This window comes from Scyliorhinus canicula, chromosome 1 (assembly GCF_902713615.1).
Source record: "Scyliorhinus canicula chromosome 1, sScyCan1.1, whole genome shotgun sequence".
Taxonomy (NCBI): domain Eukaryota; kingdom Metazoa; phylum Chordata; class Chondrichthyes; order Carcharhiniformes; family Scyliorhinidae; genus Scyliorhinus; species Scyliorhinus canicula.
In genome coordinates, this window is record NC_052146.1 from 27,253,838 (window position 1) to 27,281,108 (window position 27,271).

The 27,271-nt window shown below is 49.8% G+C and overlaps 1 protein-coding gene across 1 annotated transcript in view; it reads left to right on the forward strand.

Annotated features, from left to right (window-relative positions):
* Positions 1 to 15,389: 15,389 nt before the first annotated feature.
* LOC119953068 (transcriptional regulator ATRX homolog) overlaps positions 15,390 to 27,271 on the forward strand; it is a 608,924-nt gene continuing 597,042 nt past the window's right edge. The window contains exon 1 of the mRNA XM_038776923.1: positions 15,390 to 15,517. The gene's annotated coding sequence lies outside the window, so the exon portion shown is untranslated. The remainder of the gene's footprint in view (positions 15,518 to 27,271) is intronic.

A 27,271-nucleotide genomic window follows, 5' to 3' on the forward strand; every position in this document is an offset into this window, starting at 1 on the left:
GCGCTTTCTCCCGTGTCTATGTGGGTTTCCTCTGGGTGCCTCAGTTTCCTCCCACAGTCCAAAAATGTGCAGGTTAGGTGGATTGGCCATTCTAAATTCCCCTTAATGTCCAACGGGTTAGGTGGGGTTATGGGGATAGATGGAAGCGTGGGTGTTATTTCCAATTGCCGGTGCAGACTCATTGACCGAATGGTCTCCTTCTGCACTGTAAATTCTATGATAATTCTATCAATTCTAGGGACGGCACTGACGTTTCGGCACTGCTTTCACTTGCACCAGCGCAGAGACTAACACCTCGATGGATAATGTTAAATATCAGACTCCTGGGTCACACTCCGGTGAGCACCACACACATATTGCGGCACATCAGGTGCAGGCAGAGAATCCCCAGGAAATGGATATTCAGAAGGCCGCCCAACCACAGGAAACTGTCACCTGGACAGATGTTGCGCTTCTGGAAAAGATGATCCTATCACTGGTGCAGATGCGGAAGCACAGCCAGAATCTACAAGAGGGCTTGTGAGCAACGTTTCAGCGAATGCAAGTACAGCTGGAGGAGTCCAGCAGCCTTCAGCTGCAGGAGATGGTGCCGACAATGAGTTGTACCCAGGCCAACGCTGAAAGGGTGGCGGTTTGTGATGCAGAACAAGGCCAGCAGAGTGGGTTGAATTCCCGTACCAGCTGAGAATTCTGAATTCTCCCTCCGTGTACCCGAATAGTGCCGGAATGTGGCGACCAGGGGCTTCTAACTGTACCTTCATTGCAGTGTTAATGAAAGCCTACTTGTGACAATAAAGATTATTTACATTTCTTTACATCAGTCTCCATGGTGGAAGACACCAGTGAGATGCCAAAGCTCCAGGAGAACCAGGGGGCAGAGATGAGTGCAGTGGCCATTACTAAGGAGAAGGTTCTGGGAAACTGAAAGGTCTGAAGGTGGATAAATCACCTGGACCAGATTGACTACACCCCAGGGTTCTAAAAGAGATAGCTGAGGAGATTGTGGAGGCATTAGTGGTGATCTTTCAGGAATCACTGGAGGCAGGAAGGGTCCCAGAGGACTGGAAAGTGGCTAATGTAACACCAGTGTTTAAGAAGGGAGGGAGGCAGAAGACGGGAAATAATCGCCCGGTTAGCCTGACTTAGGTCATTGGTAAGATTTTAGAGTCCATTATTAAAGATGAGATCGCGGAGTACTTGGATGTGCATGATAAAATAGAACTGAATCAGCATGGCTTCATCAAGAGGAGGTCATGTCTGACAAATCTGTTAGAATTCTTTGAGGAAGTAACAAGGAAGTTAGACAAAGGAGAACCAGTGAACGTAATTTATTTAGATTTCCAAAAGACCTTTGACAAGGCGCCGCATAGAAGACTGTTAAGAGTCCATGGTGTTAATTGTAAGATCCTGGCATGGATAGAGGATTGGTTGACTGGCAGAAGGCAGAGAGTGGGGATAAAGGGGTCTTTTTCAAGATGGCAGCCGGTGATTAGTGGTGTATCTCAGGGGTCGGTGCTGGAGCCACAACTTTTCACTATATACGTAAATGATCTGGAGGAAGGAACTGAAGGCACTGTTGCTACGTTTGCAGATACAAAGATCTGTAGAGGGGCAAGTAGTATCGTGGAAGAAGGCGGGCTTCAGAAGGACTTGGACAGGCTAGGAGAGTGGGCAAAGAAGTTGCAGATGGAATACAATGTGGAAAAGTGTGAGGTTATGCACTTCGGAAGGAGAAATGAAGGCAAAGACTATTTTCCAAATGGGAAGGTGCTTAGGAAATCAGAAGCACAAAAGGGATTTGGGAGTCCTTGTTCATGATTCTCTTAAGGTTAACATGCAGGTTCTGTCGGCAGATGCAATGTTAGCATTCATGTCGAGAGGGCTAGAATACAAGACTAGGGATGCACTTCTGAGGCTATATAAGGCTCTGATCAGACCCTATTTGGAGTATTCTGAGCTGTTTTGGGCCCTGTATCTAAGTAAAGATGTGCAGGCCTTGGAAAGAGTCCAGAGGAGGTTCACAAGAATGATCCCTGGAATGAACAGCTTGTCGTATGAGGAACGGTTGAGGACTCTGGGTCTGTACTCATTGGAGGTTAGAAGGATGAGGGGGGATCTTATTGAAACTTACAGGACACTGCGAGGCCTAGATAGCGTGGACGTGGAAAGAATGTTTCCATTTGTAGGAACAACTAGAAGCAGAGGACACAATCACAGACTAAAGGGAAGATCCTTTAAAACAAAGATGAGGAGGATTTTCTTCAGCCAGATGGTGGTGAATCTGTGGAACTCTTTGCCGCAGAAGGCTGTGGAGGCCAAATCACTGAGTGTTTTTAAAACAGAGATAGATAGGTTTTTGTTCAATAAGGGGAGCAGTGGTTATGGGGAGAAGGTGGGAGAATAGGGATGAGAAAAATATCAGCCATGACTGAAGGCGGAGCAGACTCAATGGGCTGAGTGGCCTAATTCTGCTTCTATATCTTATGGTTATGGTCATATGGCCGCGATGGAAGGCCTGGGGCAAGATGTCAGCCATGTGTCAGGTCATCCAAGACTTAGAGTCATAGATGTTTACAGCGTGGAAACAGACCCTTCAGCCCAACTTGTCCATAACGCCGAGTTTTTACCACTATGCCCGCGTTTGGCCCATATCCCTCTGTACCAATCTTACCCATATAATTGTCTAAATGCTTTTTAAAAGACAAAATTGTACCCGCCTCTACTACTGCCTCTGGCAACTCGTTTCAGACACTGACCACCCTCTGTGTGAAACAATTGTCCCTCTGGACCCCTTTGTGTCTCTCCCCTCTCACCTTCACCCTTTGCCCTCTAGTTTGTGACTCCCCTACCTTTGGGAAAAGATGTTGACTATCTACCTTACCTGTACCCCTCATTATTTTATAGACCTCTATAAGTCATCCGTAAGCCTCCTACGCTCCAGGGAAAAATGTCCCAGTCTATGCAGGCTCTCCTTGTAACTCAGACCATCAAGTCCCGGTAGCATCCTAGTAAATATTTTCTGCACTCTTTTGAGTTTAATATATCCTTTCTATAATAAGGTGACCAGAACTACACACAGTATTCCAAGTGTGGCCTTACTAATGTCTTGTACAACTTCAACAAGACGTCCTAACTCCTGCACTCTTGGATGCTGGCTCACTAACTTCGGAAGCAGGAGACGGCGAGAGAGATCAGAAGGGTCAAGGACTGGAGGGAAAGAGTGGTACTGGAACCGGTGTGGGCGAATGGTATTTTTGAGGAGCTCTGTAAGAGGCTCTACGAATCGAAGCCCCCGACCGGGAGGGAGGGAATACGGTGCTACCTAGACGGATTGGAGTTTCCCAAGGTGAAGGAGAACCTGGTGGGGGGTGCTGGGGGTCCCCATTGGACTGGTGGAGGTGATGGAGTGTATGGGGGCGATGCAGACAGGGAAGGCCCTGGGTCTGGATGGATTCCCTGTAGAATTTTATAAGAAGTTTTCTGGGGATCTGGGGCCTCTGCTGATAAGGGCATAACACGAGGAGAGGATTAAGGGGGAAGTCCCCCTACATTATCACAGGCTTCCATATCCCTAATATTCAAGAAGGATAAAACACAGAGCAGTGTGGATCTTACCGCCCGATATCATTGATAAAGGTGGATGCCAAATTACTGGCAAAGATCTTGGCCTCGGAAATTGAGGACCGTGTGTCGGGAGTGATAGAGGAAGACCAGACGGGGTTTATAAAGCGGAGGCATCTGTCGGCGAACGTTCGCCGATTACTAAATGTGATAATGATGCCCTGGAGGGACAGGACGTGGAAGTGGCGATTGCAATGGATGCAGAGAAGGCATTCAATTGGCTGGAATGGGAGTACTTGTGGGAAGTATTGGGACGGTTCGGATTCGGGCAGGGGTTTGTGGACTGGTACCTTTTGTTGTATAAGGCACCGGTATCGAGTGCACGAATCAGGTGAGTTTGGGGTTCTTTGGGCTGCACCTCGGGACAAGGCAGGGGTGCCCACTCTCCCCATTGCTCTTTGCCTTGACCCTTCAAGGCTGTTATTAGAGGAGAAATTATCACCTGTATGGCTCTCAGAGCTAGGGAAGAGTGGACAGCTAGATAACAACTCATCGACTCCATCCTGGAGGTTGACAGGTGTTACTCCGAGGCCCCGACCCTAGAAGTCCTGGCGGAGAGGAAAAAGCTGCAAATGGACTTTAGCCTGCGATCCACCAGGAAAGCTGTGTGCCAACTCTGCCAGTCATGGGGGGCTTTTACGAGCAGGGATTTGCAAACCTAGAGGTCACGACCCACGGATGGGTGCCGGGAGGCTTGCGCAGCAATCGGCATTGACACTCCTGATCGCGGGAGAAGCGTCCAACAGCTGCGACTGGCTTTTAGGTTGAGAATCCCGGCCGTGACTTCGAGCAGACGCAGCATTTTGCCTCGCTCCATCTGATTGGCACCCAGAATAACCAATGTGTGATCAGTTTTCCTAACGTCACATCCGACGTCTAATTATTCCGTTGACCAATAGGAGGAGGTGGGGCGGTATTTCCGGCGATGGACTATTGGAGCTCGGGGCCTGTGTTCTGTGCGATGGCCGTCGTAATGATGTACACAGAACCTCCAGTTCTTTAACTAGAAAGATGATTTATTAATAATCACGTGGAAAGAGAATCAACGAATTATGATACAGTCAATGGCTACGAAATTAATTCAGTGAATTCTCCTGGAGCTACTCTAAAAACTCTTGTACGTCTTAGTACCATCTGGCGGGTGTCTCAAGTCACGTGATAGATCTTCTATCACCACTAACTGGTTGGAGGTTGCATTGCTAACTGTATACAGAACTGTGCACTGGCATATTACCACACTGAAATGAACGAAAAATGTACCAGCAGAAATCACAGAAAATAAATTACGTGTGGTTCTCCTCTGGGGCACTGTAAGTGAAATTTAAGCACCAATATGTGTGAATGTTTGAAACCTCTGCAATCGTGTCACTATAATGGTGTATTATAAGTTATCATTCTTCACAAATAGAACTCGTGGGACACCATGTGCTGTTTTAAAAAAAGAGAAGTCGGTCCACGTGCTTACCCCCTCCAGCAGATTTGGCAGTGCACAGGCCTGGTGCTCAGCAGGGCAGAATACTTCCTCCTGACATTAGCGTGCTATCCCAGTACCGTCTTGTCCTAAAGTCAGCGTGCCATCCCAGGACCAAATTTCTTATTAAAAACGGCAGAGTGTTCGTACCAGAAGTGGTGAAAGAGAGCTGGTCACGCTCCCAACACTGGTACACTGATATCACGCAATCTGTGCTTTGGCTGCAAAATCCTGAAGGATAGATTCTTCCATTTTGTAGGTGCCAGCAAGCAAGCATCAGGAGTGTGTGAAGAACTGAAGATAGATCAGTTTGTAATAAGGAAGACAGTGCCAGAGATACAAACAGGCCAGGCTCTCACAACTGAATCTGCTGAAGAAAGCTTCACGGCAGGACAAAGTAGCGCTGGTGTGAGCTCCAGTGCCTCTGATGAACAACCATTAAGAAGAAGCTGAATTGAAAACAAAGCAGTATAAAGATGATTTCTTGAGGTATGGTTTATTAATTGTGGCAATGCAAATCAGGATGTAATGCCCATGTGCGTTATGTGCAGGAAAGATTAAACTCTCAAATCTTCAAAAGCATTTGAAAACTAAGCATGGCGAGTTCGAGGAAAAACCTTTGATTTTTTTCAAAGGATGCAGCGAGAACTTAAACCATCAGTTGAATCCCTTAGCAGAAATGTAACATTGAATGACAAAGCAAGTGAGATTGTGAGAACCAAGCAGGTTCACCCGTCGCAAAAACTTAAGTCGCGAAGTTCAGGCAGCGTGTGTCACGAAGTTTGGTCGGCATGGGTCGCGAAGCTCAGCCGCGTGGGTCGTGAAGGTTGGCTGGCCAGGGTGGGTCCCGAAAGATGGCCGGTTGGTACAAATGGATCCCAGGCAAAAAAGTATGAAAAACAGTGTTTTATGAGCATGGAGTTAAGGCTAGCCGCCTGCTGGTTCACCAGCTGAGAAAGCAGGCAGCCACAAGGGAAATAGCCCAGGTAAAGGACAGCAGAGATAGACTGGATGCCGAACCAAAAAAGGTCAACACAGCATTCAAGGCCTTCTACCGGGGACTGTACACCTCCGAAACCCCCAAAGGGGACTCGCGATTGAAATGATTCCTTGATGGACTGAACATGCCAGTCGTGGGGAATGACAGACAGAGGGAGCTGGAAGCACCACTGGGACTGGAAGAGGTCATGGAGAGCATTAACTCCATGCAGGTGGGGAAGGCACCAGGACTTGAAGGATTCCCGGCGGACTTCTACAAAACATTTGTGATAGCACTGGCCCAGCACCTGCGGGGGGTGTTTGCAGACTCGCTTGCGAGGGGCATACTGACTCCAACGCTAACACAGGCCTCCATATCGTTGATACCTAAAACGGATAAAGACCCAATGCAGTACAGAAAATACAGACCCATTTCATTGCTCAATGTGGACGTGAAAATATTCGCAAAAAATCCTGGCTAAGCGGCTGGAGAACTGCATAGCAGAGGTGATCACAGAAGACCAAGCAGGCTTTGTTAAAGGTAGACAACTAACTGCGATCATCAGATGACTGCTGAACGTGATAATGACCCTATCCGGGGAGAGAACACCAGAGGTGTTTGTTTCCGTGGATGCAGAAATGTCCTTCTAACAGAGTTAGTGGAATAACCTCCTTGAGGTACAAGAGACAGTGTTCACCTCATGGGTGAAACCCCTGTACAACGCCACCAAGGTTATGCTTATGGACCAACGCCACCAGCTCTGAGTACTTCTAGCTGCACAGAGGCACAAGTCAGAAATGCCCACTGTCCCCGCTCTTGTTCGCCCTGGCGATTGAGCCGCTGGCAATCACGCTGAGAGCAGCGAAAGGCTGGAAGGGAATCTGAAGAGGAGGCAGAGAGCACAGTCTCACTCTATGCAGATGATCTGCTTCTCAACATACCGGACCTGCAAAGCGGCATAGAAGAAATCATGAAGCTTGTGAGAGAGTTCGGAGCCTTTTCAGACTACAAACCTAACCTGGATCAGTTGGCAGAAGAAGTAAAGAACGGCCTACTGAGCAGGGATGCATTCCCACTTTCCTTGGCAGGGAGGGTTCAGACGATCAAGATGAATGTACTTCCCAGTATCCTCTTCTTGTTCAGATTCTTACCGATCTACATCTCCAACGCCTTTTTCCATTCAATAATATGACATTTGTGGGGGGGGGTGGAAAATACAATAATTCCCAAAACAGTACTGCAAAGAAGAAGAAAATGGGGGGCCTGACCCTCCGAAACTTGCAATACTACCACTGGGCAATTACGGCAAAAAAAGTGAGGGGATGGCTGAAGGACCCAGACACGGAATAGGTGAGGATGGAGGAGTCCTCCTGTACAGGAACGCCCCTCTGGGCCCTCGCCATGGCAGCACTCCCATTCCCGTCAGCAAAACACTCAACAAGCCAGTGACGGTGGCTATCCTGAGAATTTAGAATCAGATGAAGCAGCATTTTGCTTGACCAAAATGTCCATCATGGCCCCCATCTGCGGCAACCGTAGGTTTGCAACTGCCATGTTCAACATCACCTTTAAGAGGTGGAGACATGACAGCGGGACACTAACGGTTAAGGACTTGTAGATGGGAGACAGCCTAATAACCTAAGGGGAACTGACGGAGAGACTGGGACTACCGAACGGGAACAAATTCCTACATCTGCAGGTCAAAAACTTTGTCCGCAAGGAGATGACAGCATACTGACGAACCCTGAGAAGCACAATGCTAGAGGAGGTACTGTATATGCACAGACTGGGGAAGGGAAACTGGAGACCTGTACGGACGACTCTTAGATAGGTTGCGCTCCCCACTAGACGAGACACGGGATAAATTGGAGGAAAACTGGGGATAGAAGTAAGGTGGGGACTCTGGAGTGAAGCACTGTGCAGGGCCAACTCCTCCTCGTGTACAAGGCATACAGCTGTAAGTGGTGAACTTGACAAGGACCCAAATGAGCAGGTTCTTCCTGAATGTGGAGGGTAAATGTGAACGATGCCAGGGAGGCCCGGCCAACCACGCCCACATGTTCTGAAGCACAACTCTACAAGAAAGTTTATTGAACATGAGGGTGAGGAACTAAGACCCCGCTGAGTTGCAGTTCCCCTTTCCACCTGTGTCAACCCTCCATCACCACCCTCACTCCCACACCACCTTCACCCCAAACCACCTCCAACCTCACCCCTACATCACCCTCACCCCCACCACCCTCATCCCCAGACCACCCTCACAACACCCCCACACCACCTGCATCCCCACATCACCCTCACAACACCCAACACCGCCACTACCCCACAACCCCCCCCCCCCCCAAGCCCACAGTCTAATCATTCGTCTTTTCTTGTGTCTTTCAGGACCCACTGGTGTCCCCCAGCCAAGCCACAGCCCAAAACCCTGGGGGTCGAGCAGCGATGACGACACCGACACAGAGTTGACCCATATGCCCGAAACCCAGGACACCCCAGAGATTGAGTCCGACGTTGACACCGATTTTCCGTTCCAGCTGTCCCCAACACTCTCCACCATCCCAGAGACACTCACCTTGGTTGGGCACTTTAGTGAAGATGCTCCTCAACCTCCCATCCCAGCCCGAATGCACTATCGGGGGGATCCACAGGCCCCCCACTCTTCCTTGCATTCCCCCAACACCCATGCCGGGAACCCCGGCCCAATTTCACGCAGGCATAAAATGCCAGCTTGGCACCTTAGCAATGCCAACCTGGCACCCTTGCAGTGCCAATTCCAGCTGGCAGTGCCACCTGATCACATTGGCAGTGCCAGGCTGATGCTCAGGCAGCACTACCAGCATGCCCATGTGGCACTGTCAGGTTGCCCAGGTGGCATCAGACATTCCAGGGCACCACCCTGTCCAAAGAACATCTGGCTGGGGGTGTTCGATCCTCTGGAGACCCCCACGAGTGTTGATCCATCTCGTCAGCTTCAATACTCCCAACCTCGAAGGGCACTTTCTTGTTGACCAGAGCGCCACCCCCTTCATCATTATGTCCAACCCCAAGCAGAACACCTGCCCCAACCATCCCTTCTTCAGCCTTGCCTGATCTTGCAACTTCAGGTACATCTCATGAACTAACACAATGTTCGCCTTCAAACACCTCAAGTGTCCGAAAAATTAGCCGGTCCATTCAACTCCCGCACGTTCCATGTAACCAACCGTGTCGGGAGGCTCTGTTAATCAGTTATAACCCTTCTTCAACCAGCTCTCCCCGGCGGCGTCCTGTGCTTTTCCAGGCCTGCCCCAAAATGTCTGCCATCCCTCCTTAACCAACTGTGCTACACCAACCACACCCACGTCAGCATCCAGTCCCCCTACCCCTCTCCCCATAACCAAACAAAAAACCAACCCTTTCCCCTCTCCCCCATTCCCTCCTCCTTACAACTCTCCACTTCACTCCCATTAACTAGCATGGTGGACCCTGCCTGGGGCCTCTGACTACTCCTCATTCCTCCTATCCGCCCTTCAAAGCCCATCCTTCCCAACAACAAACATACACGAAAAAACAAAAGGCACACTCATATATGAGCACGCTCCCCCTGTCGTAACCTTCACTATTCTATGAATGGTGTGTGGCCAGCCTCCATACAAAACACCTATCCAAAGTTCAATGTGCTCATACTCCTCCCAGTCCATAGTCTCTCATAAAGTCCTTTGCCTCCTCTGACGAGTCAAAATAAAACTTTTGCTTCTGGTGCGTAACCCACAGATGAGTGGGTTACAGGACCCCAAACTACACACCCTTCTTGTTGAGGGCAGCCTTGATCCAGTTGTATTCGGCCCTCTGCTTGGCCAACTCTGCTCCCAGGACTTGATAGATATGCAGCTCATTCTCCTCCCTTGTGTACTTCTTTGTCTGCCTCACCCACCTGATAATTTTCTCCTTGTTGAGAAAACGTGCAGCCTCAGCACCATGTCCCTCGGCGGCACCCACACCTGCGGCTTGCTCCTCGGTGCCCTGTGTGCACTGCCCACCTCGAGAGAATTGTCAAGGGTCCCCTCCCCCACCAGCATCTCTAGCATGCTCGCGACCTGGGTACCTTCAATGCATCCCCATGACCCAAAGACTTTGCCTCCTGGAGCAGTTCTGGAGATCCTCCAACCTTTCTCTCAGCTTTTTCTGACTGCACGTCACCATCCCCATCTCTGCTTCCAGCAAAGTCAACTGATCCTCCTGCTCCCCCACTGTCGCCTCCACCTTTTGCTGTCTCTGTCTCATTACACTCCTTGTCCGATGAGCCATAAATGAGTCCCACCAGAGGAGTAGTACATTCCCTCAGTGCTCATGCACCTTTTGCCATCAAACACCACACAATTCGGGTGGGGAAAGACCGGAAAATCCCACCTCGAGTGGAAGCCACCCAATGTGCAGCCACTCTCCACATGGCCGCCACCGGAAATCCATCTTTTTCGATCTGGACATGTTTTCTTTCAGCCATAGCACAGTGGCCGGGAGGCAAAAACGATCAGTCGGTTGCGGCCGTCGTCCATTCAATGGGACAGAATGGCCCCAATGCCATGCGGTGAAGCATCGCATGTGACGGACAATCATTTTGAGTAGTCCAAATCTGTCAACAAGAAGACAACTGCTACTTCACCTTGTTAAACGTTGTACTGTGAGTCTTACCCTAAGTGCAAAGCCGGTGCTTTATCAAAAGCAAGTAGAGGCGGAGTGGGGGGGCGGGGGGTGGGTGGGGGCGGGGGGAAGGATTGTAGCCAAATTCGGAATAAAGCACCTTTAATAATTCACTAATCCAAGAAAAGAGACAGGTTCTGTAGCATCTGTGGAGTGCGGGCTATTTTGATTGTACCTTCTCGGCGACCAGGTGCATCTCGGTCCATCCGATATTCCAAGTATATCACTTCTTTCATGTGAAGCACGCACTTTGTATGGCGTAGGTGGACCTCATATTTGGAAAACCGCTGCAACACTGCCTGGAGATTCTGGAAATTGTTCCATGGCCCCTGTGACTAACGCCGTCCGAGTAAACCCCAACATCCAGCAATCCACATAGGATATTTTCCATGACCTGCTGGAAGACTGAACATGCCGAGGAGACTCTGAATGGGATTCAGTTGTACTCATAGAGTGCTTTGTGCGTTTTAATCGTGATGTACCTCCATGATAAGCTGCAGATAAACACTGCTTACACCAAACAGTTCAGCTGCATCCTAGCCTCATCCTCTGCTTCTTCAGGGTCATCCAGATGCAAGGTCCGGCCCCGAGGCTGATACCTACCTTGACTGGAGCGCCTGGTGAATTGGCCTTCCTGTAGCTGGCGGGTGTGCCTAGACCAGCGTCCATATATAACACACAGGCCGGAATCGCTTTTAGCCAGGTCCAGGACGCTGCACAGCTCGTCAGCCTGGTGGTGAAATGCATATGCATAGCATTGTACATAGTTGTCCATACGACCTCCGACAAGTAGGTGACGATAGGGATCCACCATGTGATTCCAGAGATCCGACAGTTGGTAGTAAATCGTACTAGAGGACAGTTGCATTAAAAGGTTTTTTTTCAAATTTTTTTTGTTTAATTTTTATTTCTAATTTTATTTTCTCTTTTACATAAAGAGAAACAAAATAGGAGGTTAGAGTCTGGGGCACAAGGATTATGGCAAGGGAGCTGAGATACCAACAAGTTCAAGCTGAGCAAATGCCAGGCCAGTGTGGAGCTCAGATCCAGGCAGGCAGCAAGACCAGGAAGACCAAGTTCATCAGCCCTCAATTTTTACGCTGCGTGGTCATTCCAGAGCTTCATGAGTGACCTGTGTGGCATCTCGCAGGCATCCGCCACAGATGCACTCTATGCAGAGGCTTTGGACTTTATTAATTTCTACCTGAACAAGGCCCGGCACGGCGAGAGGTCTATGGAATTTGGCATCTTAGCTGATCTGCCACGGGTTCAGCGGGCGATCGACTGTACCATATCGCTATATTTGCCCTGTGGCATGAGGGAGTCCCCTTTATAAATAGGAAGAGGCTCCACTTCCTCATTGTGCAGCTGGCATGTGACCACCAGATACGATTCATGCACATGTGTGCACATTTTCCAGGGAGGCTGCATGTTAGTAACATCCTTGGGTAATCGCAGATCCCAGGCATTTTTGAGGGACACTTCAGTCTGCAAGGATGTCTTCCAGGGCAAGAGATATCTCATGGGGTCTTGGCTCATGACACCTGTGTGTGGGCCAGAGACCACAGCAGAGGACCTGTAGAATGAGTGCCACCTGATCTGTGATAGAGTGGTGCCTTCCTGAAGATGTGCTTCTGTTGTCCCGACCCCAGCCACGGCAATGCCTCCCCTTGTACGCATGGGCATTACCCCACACCCCCTAAGTAAGGAGTCGCTGAGAACCCTCCCCCATTTCAGGACACCCCATATTTATTTTGCACTCGCCCCTTTCAGGACCACCACTATTCACCCCCCCCCCCCAAACCTTTAGGAAGCCCCTTAATACCTTCCCTAGTCCCCCCTTTCATGGGCAAGGCCCCCTCAGGCCCTTGGCAGTGCCATCCTGGTCCGGTGAGGCCCTCCAGTACAACCTCCAGCATGGTGGTCTGCTGTGCCAAACAAATCATTCCTTGCACTAATGAGCTCCACTCTCCAGTGCAGGGAGAAATCGGGGCACCATTTTTAATTGGCAACCCAATCTGTGGACCCCCCATCATTGCCTCCAGACCCTCCTCAATGCCCCAACTTCCCAATGAGGAAGTCCTCAAGCCACACGCACCCCACCTCATATGGGCTGGGCACTCCAATCTCGGACGCAGGAAAGATACCACCAGGCCACCTTAGCACCACCAGCCTGGCACCCTGGAAATGCCCCTGCCAGCCTGGCAGAGCCACCTGAGCACCCTCGCAGATGGCATTGCCAGGGTGCCTGTGTTACACTTCCAGGGTGCCAAGCTAGCAGTGTCACAGTTCCCAGGTTGTATTGGGGTTGCCAGGTCCCGACCACTCAGAGCCCAACCACCCAAGGGCCCGATTGCCTGGGAGACTCCCCTCCACCCCAAAGTGCTTGTATGTCTGGTTCACATTGGTGGAGACAAGTACTAATGGGTTCTCGCTCAGAGTCTCCGAGGTGCGGGATCTAAACTGCCACAAACTTATTGAAGTGAGCCTGACTGCACGCTTGAATAATCAAATCTGGATCACTCCCATTGTGCGTGAGATCTCGTAAGATCTCACAAGGTGTATTGACCGTTAAATCTCGCGAGAGGCCTCTCACGAGGTTTAACGGCCTCCTCGTGTCCCGAGTGGGGCATGACGAGGCCAGTAGATCGCCGCCTTAGTCATTTTTTTGAGCCTTGGGGAGTTTCTCCCCCGTCTAGCCCACACTTAGAAATTTTTCAACAATGGGGAGCTGAACTCGTCAGCAAAGCTGGCACCTCAGAGATATCGGGCCGATATTTTGAGGGTCCCCACACACCCCACCCACAGACAATGCCACCCCTTGTACGCATGGGCATTACCCCACACTCCCCAAGTGAGGAGTCTCTGAGAACCCTCCACCATTTCAGGGCACCCCATCTTTATTTTGCCCTCCCCCCTTTCAGGACCGCCACCATTCACCCCGCCCCCCCCCCAACCTTTAGGAAGCCCCTCCATAACTGCCCTATTCGCACCCTTTCATGGGCAAGGCCCCCTCAGGCCCAGGCCCTTGGCAGTGTCACCCTGCCACTTGCACCTAAGCACTCTGGCAGTGCCCCTGCCAGCCTAGAAATGCCATCCGTGCCCCTTGACAGTGCCAAAGTGGCAATGCCAATGTATCAGTTTAGCAGTGCCAATGTGCCCAGGTTCTGGGGGAAAGCCAGGGGCCACTGTGCCTTGTCCCTGTCAACCCAGGGGATCCCATGGCCTGGGAGACACCCCACCCCCAGGTCCTGTTACACCTGGTCGACGTTTGTGTGGACCAGTGCTAAACGGCACCATGGATTGGATTGGATTGGATTGGATTTGTTTATTGTCACGTGTACCGAGGTACAGTGAAAAGTATTTTTCTGCAAGCAGCTCAACAGTTCATTCAGTACATGGAAGAAAAGGGAATTAAACAATTCAAGAAAATACATGAGAATACATAATAGAGCAACACAAGATATACAATTTAACTACATAAACATTGGCATCGGTTGAAGCCTACAAGGTGTAGTGTTAATGAGGTCAGTCAATAAGAGGGTCATTTAGGAGTCTGGTGACAGTGGGGGAAGAAGCTGTTTTTATGTCTGTTCGTGCGTGTTCCCCCAATCAGGGAGTTTGTGCCCAGGCCTCATGATATATTTTGCGAGATTTAACCGCCTCAACGTGTCACCAAGTCGGGTGCAACAATGCTGTTTCATCGCGCCCTAGAGGTGGAGGCGAGCTACTGCCTTCCAAGCCCTGTTGAATGAGGATTCTCAACTGAGACTTCACACAGCTCGTTTTCTCTCTCTGACGAGCTTCTCCTGCAGGAACATATATGGGGATAGTATGAGCTGGACATCCGGCAGGTCAGAACAGAAGTCGATGACACCTGGCATGTGTGTGCACTGTGCCTAAGCAGGAAGGGGTTCTGATGAGGAATGGCAGGAGTGGGATTTGAGGATGCCAGTAGGAGGTTGGGTGCTGGGACCCTGCGAGGCAGCGGGAGGTAGGATCAAGGTGACATTCTGGCGGGTGATGGAATGGTGGAGTGCAAAGAGGAGACAGGGAGCACCTAACCTGGCTAGAGTAGGTCATTCATCTTTTTTCTGCATTGCACACCCGTCCTCATAGTCAGGCTTCTGGAACTCATCCGCGCTGTCACCATCTCCCAGGTGGGATCGGCCACCTTGCTGGAGTTCTTCCTGCCAGCCCGAGGAAATATTGTAGCCCAACTCCCTTCCACAGCATCCAGCAAACAGTAAATCTGTAAATTAAAGAGTTGGTTTTCTCGCTGCCATTGTCTTGTCTTGAATGAGAGCAATTGTAACCATTTAAACGCAGCGCACCTTTATTGAAGTGCTCAGGTGATCCCGGGGTGGATGAATCAGAGGCTTTGAGTCTTAGTTGCCTGAAATTTGCCATCTGGATTGCGCCAGCGGGAATCATGCCAATTTTCTTGCCAACAATAACATTTTGTAATTTCTTTGTGAAAATCCTGCCCGGTGGATCTAATTTTTCTTTAGAAATGTAATGAGGGTGCGTTGAGAAGGGACTCCCGCCGGTCCGGGACATTTCGGCTTTGTGCGTTGTTTTCCCTGTTGTTTCTCCGATCGGGATTGCTTTGGACTTTGGGGCCTGAGGGACGGGCACCGGGTCGGGCCGGTTTGGAGCCGGTGGCGAGCCCCGTAGCCGGAGGAGCCGGGGCATCGAGCCCGAAGTGAGCGGCAGAGGAGGGGTTTGACCAGAGGCGAGGCCCGAATCCAGCTCAAATGTAGAGGGTGAGCAGCGCACATCAGTTGGCCCCTGCTGAAAATGAATGTATGGATTGTTTGAAGTCCGTTCCAAGGGGAAGAGATTGATTGAATTTTGATTTTTGAAATTTTTTTTAATTAAAAATGTTTTTTTATTATTTATTTCTATTTATTTATTTTTTTATTTTATTATTTACTTATTTCAAGACTGAAGAAAAAAGGAGAAAAATACTAACTGGTTAAGGGATGCCAAAAATAGCTTTGAAGAAGGGAGGAAACGCACGGTAGCCACCGAATGAGAGGGCCAGTAAAAGCACTGACAAGATGGCAGATGCCGGACTGCATGGTGGGGCCGCACTACTTACAGTGGAAAAGGTGACTGAGGTGATGGCTGTGGAGCTGGAGAAACAGTTTGCGAGGCACATGGAGGCATTGAGGAAGGAGATGGTGGTCGCACTGAGATCATTGGTGGAGGAGGCAATTGCCCCAGTGATGTGGCAAAGACATCGGCTGAGGTGAGAGAACAAGGTGAAAAGATGAAGGAAGTGGAGGAGGCCGTGTCGCAGCTCACCTCGATGCAGGAAGAGCTGCGCAGGGTGGTGGAGGTCAACAGACGACTCCGAGCAAAGCTCGAGGTCTTGGAGAACCGCTCACAATCTGAGAATTGTGGGCTTGCCCGAAGCGGCAGAGGGCTCAAGGCCAACAAAGTACTTCGCTGAGATGCTGGCGGAGTTGATGAGGGAGGGTGAAGGCCCCTCCCGGTATGAACTGGACTGAGCTCATCGGTTGTGAAGGCCGAAACCCAAAGTAAATGAGCCGCTGAGAGCATTAATTATCTGCTTCTATAAATACCACATGAAGGAGAAGGTGTTAAGCTGGGCGAAGCAGAAGCGGGAGGTGCAGTGGAATGGTGCTAGAGTTCGGATTCAACAGGACTTGACGGTGGAGTTGGCGAAGAGATGAACGGCGTTCAGCTGAGTGAAGGCAGCACTGTACAACAAGGAGGTGCGATTTACCATGGTATACCCGGCAAAGCTGAGGGTGACGTACAATGCCAAAGATTTTTATTTTGAAACGGTGGAGGCGGCTGAGGTGTTCATGAAGGCAAAAGGCTTGGGACAGAAGTGAGGAATTGAGCTGGAAGAGAGATTGTGGACTGTGATTGGGGAGCTGGAAAATGTATAAATGTTATAACTTTCTTTTCACTGACCTGCATTGTAACTTACTTGACTTCACATTGTTGTAGAGTTTAAATTTTTGTTTGGTTTGATTGCCATTTTGTTCCTTTTTTTGGTGCAACGGTTACATGTTCTTTTATTGAATTGTATGGGTTAGATTGTTTTTCTTTTTCTTCTGGGACTGGGTGGGAAGGGACAGTATGCCTTTGGGGGGTGGTGCGGGTACCACTCGTGCTAGCTAACTAAGTCGGCTAGTGAACGAAGGTGAGGTGAGAGGAGGGCTGTGGACATTAGAGCCTGTTTAGCAGGTTCCTGTGGGCCTACGGGGTGAGCAAGTTGGGGGGAGAGGATCGATACTGGGTGAGATTTTTTTGAGAGGAAGTGTAGGGGGGGATTCTGGGAGGGGGTTTGATGTTAATAATGGAAAGGGACATGGGGCAGGGCCAGGTGGTATGATGATGGTGGATAAGAAGGAGGAGGTGTGGTGAGAGGCCCCCAGTTAGGATAGTCACGTGAAACGTGAGGGGGTTGGGAGGCCCAGTCAAGAGGTCAAGGGTGCTTGTGCATCTTAAAAGTTTGAACGCCGATGTAGCAATGCTGTAGGAGGCTCACCTGAAGCTGAAGGATCAAGCGAAGCTGAAAAAGGGCTGGGTTAGTCAGGTGTTTCACTCTGGATTTGACGGAAGGGCTCGAGGGATAATGGTTATGGTCAGTAAAAGGGTACGGTTCCAGATGGAGAAGGTGGTTGCAGATCAGAGGGGTAGGTCTGTGATTGTGACAGAGGAGGCTAGTGGCCCTGGTAAGTGCATATGGTCCCAATTGGGACGATGTGGGATTCGCGAAGAAAGTGTGTAGGGCTGTGAACGTCTCTTTAATTCACTTATCTATCAGTCCGGAAGAAACAGTCGCGAACACGCTCGTACTTAGAATATTCTTTATTGGGCAGCCCTCTAGGTATTCCAAAGAAACACCTCTGAGTGTGCCAAAGTTTTGCCCAAAGCATCCTATCTTTATATGGTTTTTTAAGGGGCTGTCCCTTACATTCACATGAGCTTGCCTCCAGTACAGATTACAGCTTGTTTTTACCAAATGTTTAGTACATGATTAATTTGTTATTGTCATATTTTCAATACATAATTTTACAGACATTGAGGTTATCTATTGGCACAGGAGCGTATAGCAATTTTAGCAAAACACCAGGGGCGAAATTCTCCCAAAACGGGAGAAATCGTAAAACTGCCGTAAAACCCGGGCGGGTTTTACGGCAGCGCGCCCCTTCCCGACGGGGGACCGATTCTGGTCCCCCGTCGGGGCTAGCAGCCCGACGTCGGAGGCTCCGACAAGTCGGGCTTAACGAAAATCGTTAAGCCCGCTTGCCGGAGTTAGCGCCGGCTGACGCGTCATATGACGTCAGCCGCGCATGCGCAGGTGGGAAGACTCCACCCGCGCATGCGCGGGTGACGTCATCGCGTTTTTGCGCGAAACCCGCGTATGCGCGGGCCGGGTTGCCCCTCAGCCGCCCCGCGTATTGATACTGCGGGGCGGCGGAAGGACAAATAGTGCGCGGGCATCGGGCCCGCTGCCCGCGATCGGTGGGCACCGATCGCGGGCCCATGGCACCCTTGGCACGGCCGTGGTACTGCCGTGCCAATCGGTGCCATGGTTATTTTTTGCGAGTTTGTCACGACGTTTTTACGAACGGCAGGACCAGGTGTGTTTGCCGTTCGTAAAAAGGTCGTAAAGGGCTGGGACTTCGGCCCTTCTAACAGCTGAGAATCGCTGCCGGCCGTAAAAAAACGGCGGCAGCGATTCTTGTCGGGATTTCGGCGGGGGGGGGGGGTGGGAGAATAGCGGGAGGGCGTCAAAAAAGTCGGGAAGGCCCTCCCCCTATTCTCCCACCCGTCGTGGGGGGGGGGGGGAGAATTTCGCCCCAGGTGTCCAGCAATGGTTTATCAATGGCTCTTACATTTCATATTCCGTCATCCAGCCATCTTCCTTGTTTCTCAAGGCTATTTGGCTTACAGTCATGAATTGGCTCACGAATTCAATAATAACTCCCTTCTTAGTAAATTTCCACTAATGTGTCCCATTAATTCTAGATGGTTCTAGCTATTAACCCTTGCTTCACATTCTCAGGGCCATCCCCGACTTGGACACACATGAATTGATAGTGGGGTGGGGGGGACTTGAACTTCGTGCAGGAGTTAAGATTGGACAGGTCACAGCCGCGCTCGCTGGTCCCGTCAGGGCGTAGCGAGTGCGTTGGCTGGGCTAATGGTGGAAATGAGAGGGGTGGACCCTTGGAGGTTTCTGTACCCAAGGGAGCGGGAGTACTTGATTTTCACAGCGGCCCATAAGGTGTACTCGCGGATCGACTTTTTCATGGAGGGGAAGGCGCTGCTGGTTGGGTTTTAAGGGTCGGAGTACTCAGCAATTTCAATATCAGATCATGCTCTGCATACCCCCAAACTTCTTAATGTGATGTCCAATGGCTCAATCGCGAGTGTAAACAAAGGAGGGACATAGGGCATCCCTGCCTAGTCCCACGGTCGAGAGGAAAGTATTCCAAGTGTCAGGGGGCGGCCTGTGGGGGGAGGAGGGGGGCTCCGTCCCCGGGGGAGCCTCTGATGGGGTCTGGCCCGCTATCGGGGCCCCCCGGGTCTACTTGTTTGCACGGTAGGCCCCCGAACCCCCACGCCATGTTGTGTAGGGGCCGGCGCGCTGTAGAAGACCCCCCGGGCATGCGCGGGTTGGTGCGGCTCAACTGCGCATGTGTGGGTTGGCGCGGTGCCCATTTGGCACCAGGAAGGGTGGCTGGAGTGGCCTGAACTGCTCTAGCGCCGTGCTGACCCCCTGTGGGGGCCAGAAGCAGTTGATACCGCGCCTGTTTCGCGCCGTCGTGAAACGCGACGGCGTTCATGACAGAGCACACACTTAGCCTCCATTTTGGAGAATCGCACCCACAGAGCTTCCCAGTGGAGGCGGCTTCCACATTGGTGGAGGAGGTGCTGACGACAGGGGGACTGGAGAAGGGGTTAGTATCGGCAGTTTACAGGCTATTTTGGAAGAGGCGAAGATGCCGCTGGAAGGGATCAAAGCCAAGTGGGAGGAAGAGTTGGAGAGGGTATGGAGGAGGGGTTCTGCTGTGAGGTGCTCCGGAGGGTGAACGGCTCCACCTCATGTGCGAGGTTGGGGCTGATACAGCTCAAGGTGGTATATAGAGCACACAAGGGCGAGGATGAGCCAGCTCTTTGAGGGGTAAGAAGATGTGTGTGAACGTCGCGTGGGGAGGCCCCGCAAACTGCGTTCATATGTTTTGGTCGTGTCTAAAGCTGTACGATTAATGGAAGGAGTTTTTTAGGGTAATCTCCTAAGTGGAGTATGTGAAACTGATTCCATCCCTCGGGAGACCATATCGGGGTGTCAGACCAGCCAGGGTTGGAAACAGGTGCGGAGACAGATGTTGTAGCCTTCACCTTGTTGATCGCCTGAAGGCGGATCCTGTTAGTGCGGAGATCAACTTCTCCACCCTGTGCCCTGGTGGGGAGGGAGGACCTGCTGGAATTCTTGACTCTTGAGAAGGTCAAACTTGAACTGAGGGGAAGGATGGAGGGATTCTACAATGCATGGACGTTATTCAATCTGCGCTTTCGAGAATTGGATTGCATTTAACATTAGCTGGCGGGCAGTTGGGAGGGTTGGGGGGAGGGGAACTGTCTGTGTTAATGGTGACTATGGGTGCTTCCTGATTCCTTTTTGTCATTTGTTTATGTTAACATGCGGGCTAATGTTTGGGGGTTTGGTTGGAGGACGGGATCGTTGTTATTGATATGGGGATTGACATTGCATTTGTTACTGATTATTGTTTATCGTTGGGTGTAAATTTGGGAGAAAATGTGAAAAAGGAGGAGAATAAAAATATTTTTGAAGGAAAGAAATGTGAAGAAGCTTTCTCTTACAATCAACATGAGGGTTAACATCACACCAGGTGGTTCTAGTAAAACTTTCTTTTTTGATTCATTTCTGTTCACCTGAATAGCTTGGTTTCATATCCTTGAATATCCTGGTTCACAATCTGAGGGACAAGTTCAGAGACCTGTCCTGAGAGTTAGCAATTACAGACATGTGAGTTCCACACATCACCATTCTTCTGCCATGAATCTGCATTTGCACTATTTCGTGGGTGTGGTAATCACCACTGTTTGTATAATACGTGTATTAGAGGTAATACGGTAAGGCTCCTGTACTACAGGTACGGGGGTAGATCCCTGTGTGCTGGTTCCGCCCAGTAGGCAGAGTATAAATGTGTGTGCACACCGAGCTGCTAACATTTCTCGTAGCAGCTGCAGGAGGCAACACATCGCTGCTTAATAAAGCCTCGATTAATCTCTACTCTCGTCTCATCGTAATTGATAGTGCATCAGTGGGATAGCAATTCTAATAAGTATAATCTGAAAGTGTTTAGCTCATCTATTTGCAGCAGTGAGATCTGAGTGCAGGGACTGGATTTTATGTAGCTTGTTGTGGCAGGAATCCTGATAGTCAGACTCAGTTAATAATAATAATCTATATTAGTGTCATAAGTAGGCTTATTTTAATAGTGCAATGAAGTTACTGTGAAACTCCCCTAATCGTCATAATCCGGTGTCTGTTCGGGTACACTGAGGGAGAATTCAGAACGTCCAATTCACCTAACAAGCCCGTCTTTCAGGACTTTATGTGTGTTCCATGTTTTTTCATGTATGGAATGATCTGTCTGGGCTCTACACAGAACAATACTTTTCACTGTTCGTCGGTACACGTGACAATAAATCAAATCCAATCAAATCCAATCCAAGTGCTACAATGACCTCACTAGCATAGCAAGATTAAGGTCTGATTTTTATTAATTCCTTTCTCTCCACAATGCAATGGCAGCATTCTTTCACCTCTCTCCCTCCTAACTTTCAACAATTCCCTGACCCCCATTACTTTCTTCACCACTGAGCACGTACACCATGCCTTTCAGTGTCATTACAAACACACTAATTTGAATGAATGAATGAAAATTGCTTAGTGTCGCAAGTAGGCTTCAAATGAAGCTACTGTGAAAAGCCCCTAGTCGCCGCAATCCGGCGCCTGTACCACTGATGTTATTTTCTTCTTCCATGCTTGAATTTTGTACAATTACAAATTGATTGGTGAAGTGGCAGCAAGTGGTTGACAACAAGAATCTGAGCAGTTACTGTCACTATGCTGCTGTATTGCAGCGAGACCTGTCCTGTGCATCAGAGGCACTAATCATGTTAGATAAATTCCAACAGCATTGCTTCCACTGTATCCTGTGGATTTAATGGAAGAACCATGAACAAATGCTAGTATCCTTCTTGAAGCCAACTCTTCAAGCATCCAGACAAAACTCCTGCAAAATCAACTTTGATTTTGAAAATCAATCTTCTTGGGTGACAATAAAGCATCTCCCCCAGCAGGTTCTATTTTTCCAACTAAAATGGCCAGAGTTCCAGAAAGGTCAACGAAAATGCTTCAAAGCCACTCTGAAGCTCTCCTTGACGCTTGGCAGCATTGATATTAATGACTGATATTAATGACTGAGAGGAGCTTGCTACCAATTTTCAGAATGAAAACAACCTGTCCATCAAACTGCACCAGACTTTGAGTTCCAACTGTCAGGCAAAACGACGGCAGAGAAGGAAAGAAAAGAAGACAGAGGGTAACAGTGGAAGGACCTACCGCCAAGAAAGCACAACAGTGTCTATACCTCCTCAGGAAACTAAGAAAATTCAGCATGTTCATATTAACTCTTACCAACTTTTACAGATGCACCATAGAAAGCATCCTATCTGGCTGCATCAGAGCCTGGTATGGCAACTGCTCGGCCCAAGACCGCAAGAAACTTCAGAGAGTCGTGAACACAGCCCAGTCCATCACACGAACGTGCCTTTCATCCATGGACTCCATCTACACGTCCTGCTGCTTGGGAAATCAAAGACCTCTTCCACCCGGCTTCCTCACTCTTCCAACTTCTTCCGTCGGCAGGAGATACAAAAGTCTGAGAACACGCACGAACAGACTCAAAAACAGCTTCTTCCCTGCTGTTACCAGACTCCTAAAGGACCCTCTTATGGACTGACCTCATTAACAGTACACCCCTGTACGCTTCACCCAATGCCGGTGTTATGTAGTTACATTGTATCCCTTGTTTTGCCCTATTATGTATTTTGTTTTATTTTCTTTTTTCATGTACTTAATGATCTGTTGAGCTGTTCGCAGAAAAATACTTTTTACTGTACCTTGGCACACGTGACAATGAACAAAATACAAATCCAAAGGATGTTTTTCCGAATGGAGGTATGTAACTAGTGGTGTTCTACAGGGATAGTACTAGGACCTCTGCTCTTTGAAATATATATAAATGACTTGGAAGAACACGTAGTGGGACTGATTAGCAAGTTTGAGGATGATACTAAGATTGCAGGAGTTGTGGATAGTGATGAAGATTGTCGGAGAATACAACGGGATATAGATAGGCTGCAAAATTGGGCAAAGAAATGGCAGATGGAATATAACCCAGATAAATGTGAGGTGATGCATTTTGGTAGATCCAATTCAGGTGGTAGCTATAAAATAAATGGCAGAACCATCAGGAGCATAGAGAGACAGAGAGATCTGGGCCTGCAGGTCCACAGGTCCTTAAAAGTAGCAGCACAGGTGGAAATGGTGGTAAAGAAAGCATATGGCATGCTTGCCTTCATAGGGTGGGGTATTGAGTATAAAAGTTTGAAGGTTATGTTATAGTTCACCAGTTCAGGAAAAGGGAGGCAGCCAGGGAGATAGGAAGAGTGAAGGATAGAGGAGGGAACACGATTTTGGACCCAGCGGGGGTGAACGGGGTGTTCAAGGAGTTTTACAGTCGGCTATATGAGTTGGAGCCCCCAGCTGGGTTGGAGGGGATGAGGCAATTCTTGCAGTGTTTGGAGTTTCCGAAGGTGGAGGAAGGGTTGGTGGAAGGGCTGGGAGTATCGATCGGGATTGTGGAAGTAGTAGAGGGATTGGAGGCCATGCAGTTGGGCAAGGCCCAGAGACTGGACGGATACCCAGTGAAATTTTATAAGAAGGTTTCTGGGGTGCTGTGTCCGCTGCTGGTGAGGGCATTTAGGGAGTGGGGTGTTCTTCCCCAACAATGTCACAGGCTTCAATCTTATTGATTTGTCAACAAATTGATTTGTTAACGACTAACGTTAGAAGGCTCTTGAACGTCATCATGATACCCACCGAAGGGAGGGAGGTGGAGGTCGTGGTCGGTATGGGGGCGGAGAAGGCTTTCAACAGGGTGGAGTGGAAGTATTTGTGGGAGGTCCTGGGGCGGTTTGGGCAAGGTTTTGTAGATTGCTGTATCAGGCGCCGGTGGCGAGTGTGCGGACAAACCAGGTGAGCTCGGAATATTTGAAATGAAAATGAAAAATGAAAATCGCTTATTGTCACGAGTAGGCCTCAATGAAGTTACTGTGAAAAGCCCCTAATCGCCACATTCCGGCACCTGTCCGGGGAGGCTGATACGGGAATCGAACCGTGCTGCTGGCCTGCTTGGTCTGCTTTAAAAGCCAGCGACTTAGCCCAATGAGCTAAATCAGCCCCTGTTTCAGACTGAGCCGGGGACGAGGCAGGGATGTCCATTCTCCCCACTGTAGTTTGTCTTGGGGGGGTGCGGGGGGGAGCACAGGGTCTCGTTATATGTAACGACCTACTCCTGTATATTTCTGATCCGCAAGGAGGATTTGGAGACTTTATGTGGTTCTTAGGGGAATTTGGCCATTTCTTGGTGTATAAGTTGAATAAGGGAAAAAATGAGGTTTTTGTGATCCAGGCGAGGGGGCAGGAGAAGAAGCTGGGGGAGTTCCTGTTTCAAGTGGTTGGAGGGAGTTTTTGAAACTTGGAAATCCAGGTGGCACGGGGATGGGAGCAGTTGCATAAATTAAACCTGGCCTGGTTAGTTGAGCATATGCAGGAGGACGTTCGGAGGTGGGATATGCTCCCGCTGGCACTGGCGGGCAGGGTACAGACGGTAAAGATGACGGTTCCCCTGAGTTTTTTGTTTATTTTGCAGTGTCTTCCTATTTTTAGACCAAAAGCCATTTTTAAGTGGGTTAATGTGGTGATCTCTGGATTTGTGTGGGCGGGTAAAACACCATGAGTAAGGAAAGTGCTGTTGGAGTGGAGCTGAGAGGGGGAGGGTTGGCCCAGCCAAACTTTAGGAATTACTACTGGCCGGCAAATGTAGCTATGACCAGGAAGTGGGTGGTGGGGGAGGGGTCAGTATGGAGTGGGTAGAGGTGGCATTATGCAGGGGCAGAAGTTAAGGAGCGCTGGTCACGGCACTGCTGCCGTTCTTGTCTGTTCGGTACTCTACAAGCCCACTGGTGGTCGGAGGGAACCCAGATAGGCGGAGGTGAAGTGCAATTGGGAAGATGAGATGGGAAAGGAGTCAGAGGCGGGTCTGTGGAGGATGCTCTTGAGCAGAGTCAACACGTCCTCATCATGTGCCAGGCTCAGCCTGATACAATTCAAAGTGGTTTACCAGGCATGCATGAAGGGGGCCCGGATGAGCAGGTTTTTTGGGGTAGAGGACAGGTGTGTGAGGTTTGCAGGAGGGCCTGCAAATCATGTCCACATGTTTTGGGCATGACTGAGGCGGAGGAGATTCTGGCAAGGATTTGCCGATGTCATGTCCATTGTGCTAAAAACTAGGGTGGCGCCGAGTCCGGAGGTGTCGATATTTGGAGTGTCGGAAGACCCGGGAGTCCAGGTGCGTGAGAGGCTGACGTTTTGGCCTTTGCCTCCTTGGTAGCCCAGAGACAGATCTTATCAGCGTGGAGGGACTCGGAGCCCCCGAAATCGGGGTTAAGGGTTAGCGACACGGCCGGGTTTCTCAGGCTTGATAAAATTAAGTTCGCCCTGAGAGGATCAGTGTCAGGGTTCGTCTGGAGGTGGCAGCCGTTTATCGACTTGATCGGGGAAAACTAAACTGTTAGCAGATACAATAAGTGGGGGGGGGGGGGGGGGGGTTAGGGAATAAGCGGGGTAAGGGGAGTTAGTTTTCTTTCGTTCAGTTTAGGAGGGCTCAGCGAGAGGAGATGGAGGGACTTTGGAATTGTATGTGCAAGCTATGTTGACGGGGTATGGTTGTTGGTTGGGGGGTGTTATGCATTGAATTATGTTTACATTTGTATTTGTATCTCTTGTTATAAGACCATAAATGCCTCAATAAAATGTTTGTTAAAGGAAAAATGAAAATTATGTTACAGTTATATAGAACGTTGGTTAGGCCACGTTTCGAATATTGTGTCTAATTCTGGTCACCGCACTAGCAGAAGGATGTGGAGGCTTTGGAGAGAGTACAGAAAATGTTTACCAGGATGTTGCCTGGTATGGAGGGTATTAGCTATGAGGAGAGATTGAATAAACTGGGACTGTTCTCCCTAGAGAGACGGAGGCTGAGGGGTGACCTGATAGAAGTTTATAAAATTATTAGGGATATAGATAGGGTGAAAATTGGAGGCTTTTTCTCAGGGCGGAAATGATCATTGCAAGGGGGCACAAGTTCAAGGTGAGGGGGTCAGTGGAGATGTATGGTGCAACTATTTTGCACAGAGAGTGGTGGTGGCCTGGAATGCACTGCCAAGTGAGGTGGTTGAGGGAGATACATTAGCGACCTTGAAGACTTATCTGGATAGGCACAAGAACAGACGGGGCATAGAAGGATACAATGTGGTGAATGTAATTCACACTGTATTGTATTGTGTCCCGAGAAACCTCGGGAGCACCGTCATCTTGACTGACTGCACACTACCCGCCAAAGACAGCAGCAGCATGTCCCACCTCTTAAACTCCTCCTACATTTGCTCCACCAGCCTTGTGAGGTTTAGCTTATGCAAGGCCCCCCAGCTCCTGGCCACCTGAACCCCCAAGTACCTGAAGCTCCTCTCCACCCTTTTCAGTGGGAGCCTCCCAATTCCCCCCTCCTGGTCCCCCGGGTGTACAATAAACAGCTCGCTTTTCTCAAAGTTAAGCTTATATCCTGAGAAATCCCCAAATCCCCAGAGAATCCCCATCACCACCGGCATTCCCCCCACTGGGTCCGCCACATACAACAATAGGTCATCCGCATAGAGCGTCACTCGGTGCTCCTCCCCACCCCGGACCAGCCCCCTCCAATCCCCCGACTCCCTCAGCGCCATAGCCAGGGGTTCAATTGCCAGCGCAAAAACTAGGGGGGACACGGGACACCCCTGCCTCGTCCCTCGGTATAGTCGAAAATACTCCGACCTCCTCTTATTCGTGGCCACACTCGCCATCGGGGCCTCAAACAACAGCCTCACCCAACTGACAAACCCCTCCCCAAACCCGAACCTTTCCAGCACCTCCCACAAGTACTCCCACTCGACCCCATCAAAGGCCTTCTCCGCATCTAGCGCCACCACTATCTCCGCCTCCCTTTCCACCGCCGGCATCATAATAACGTTCAAGAGCCTCCATATATTAGTGTTCAGCTGCCTCCCCTTCACAAACCCCATTTGATCCTCGTGGATAACCTGCGGCTCACAAT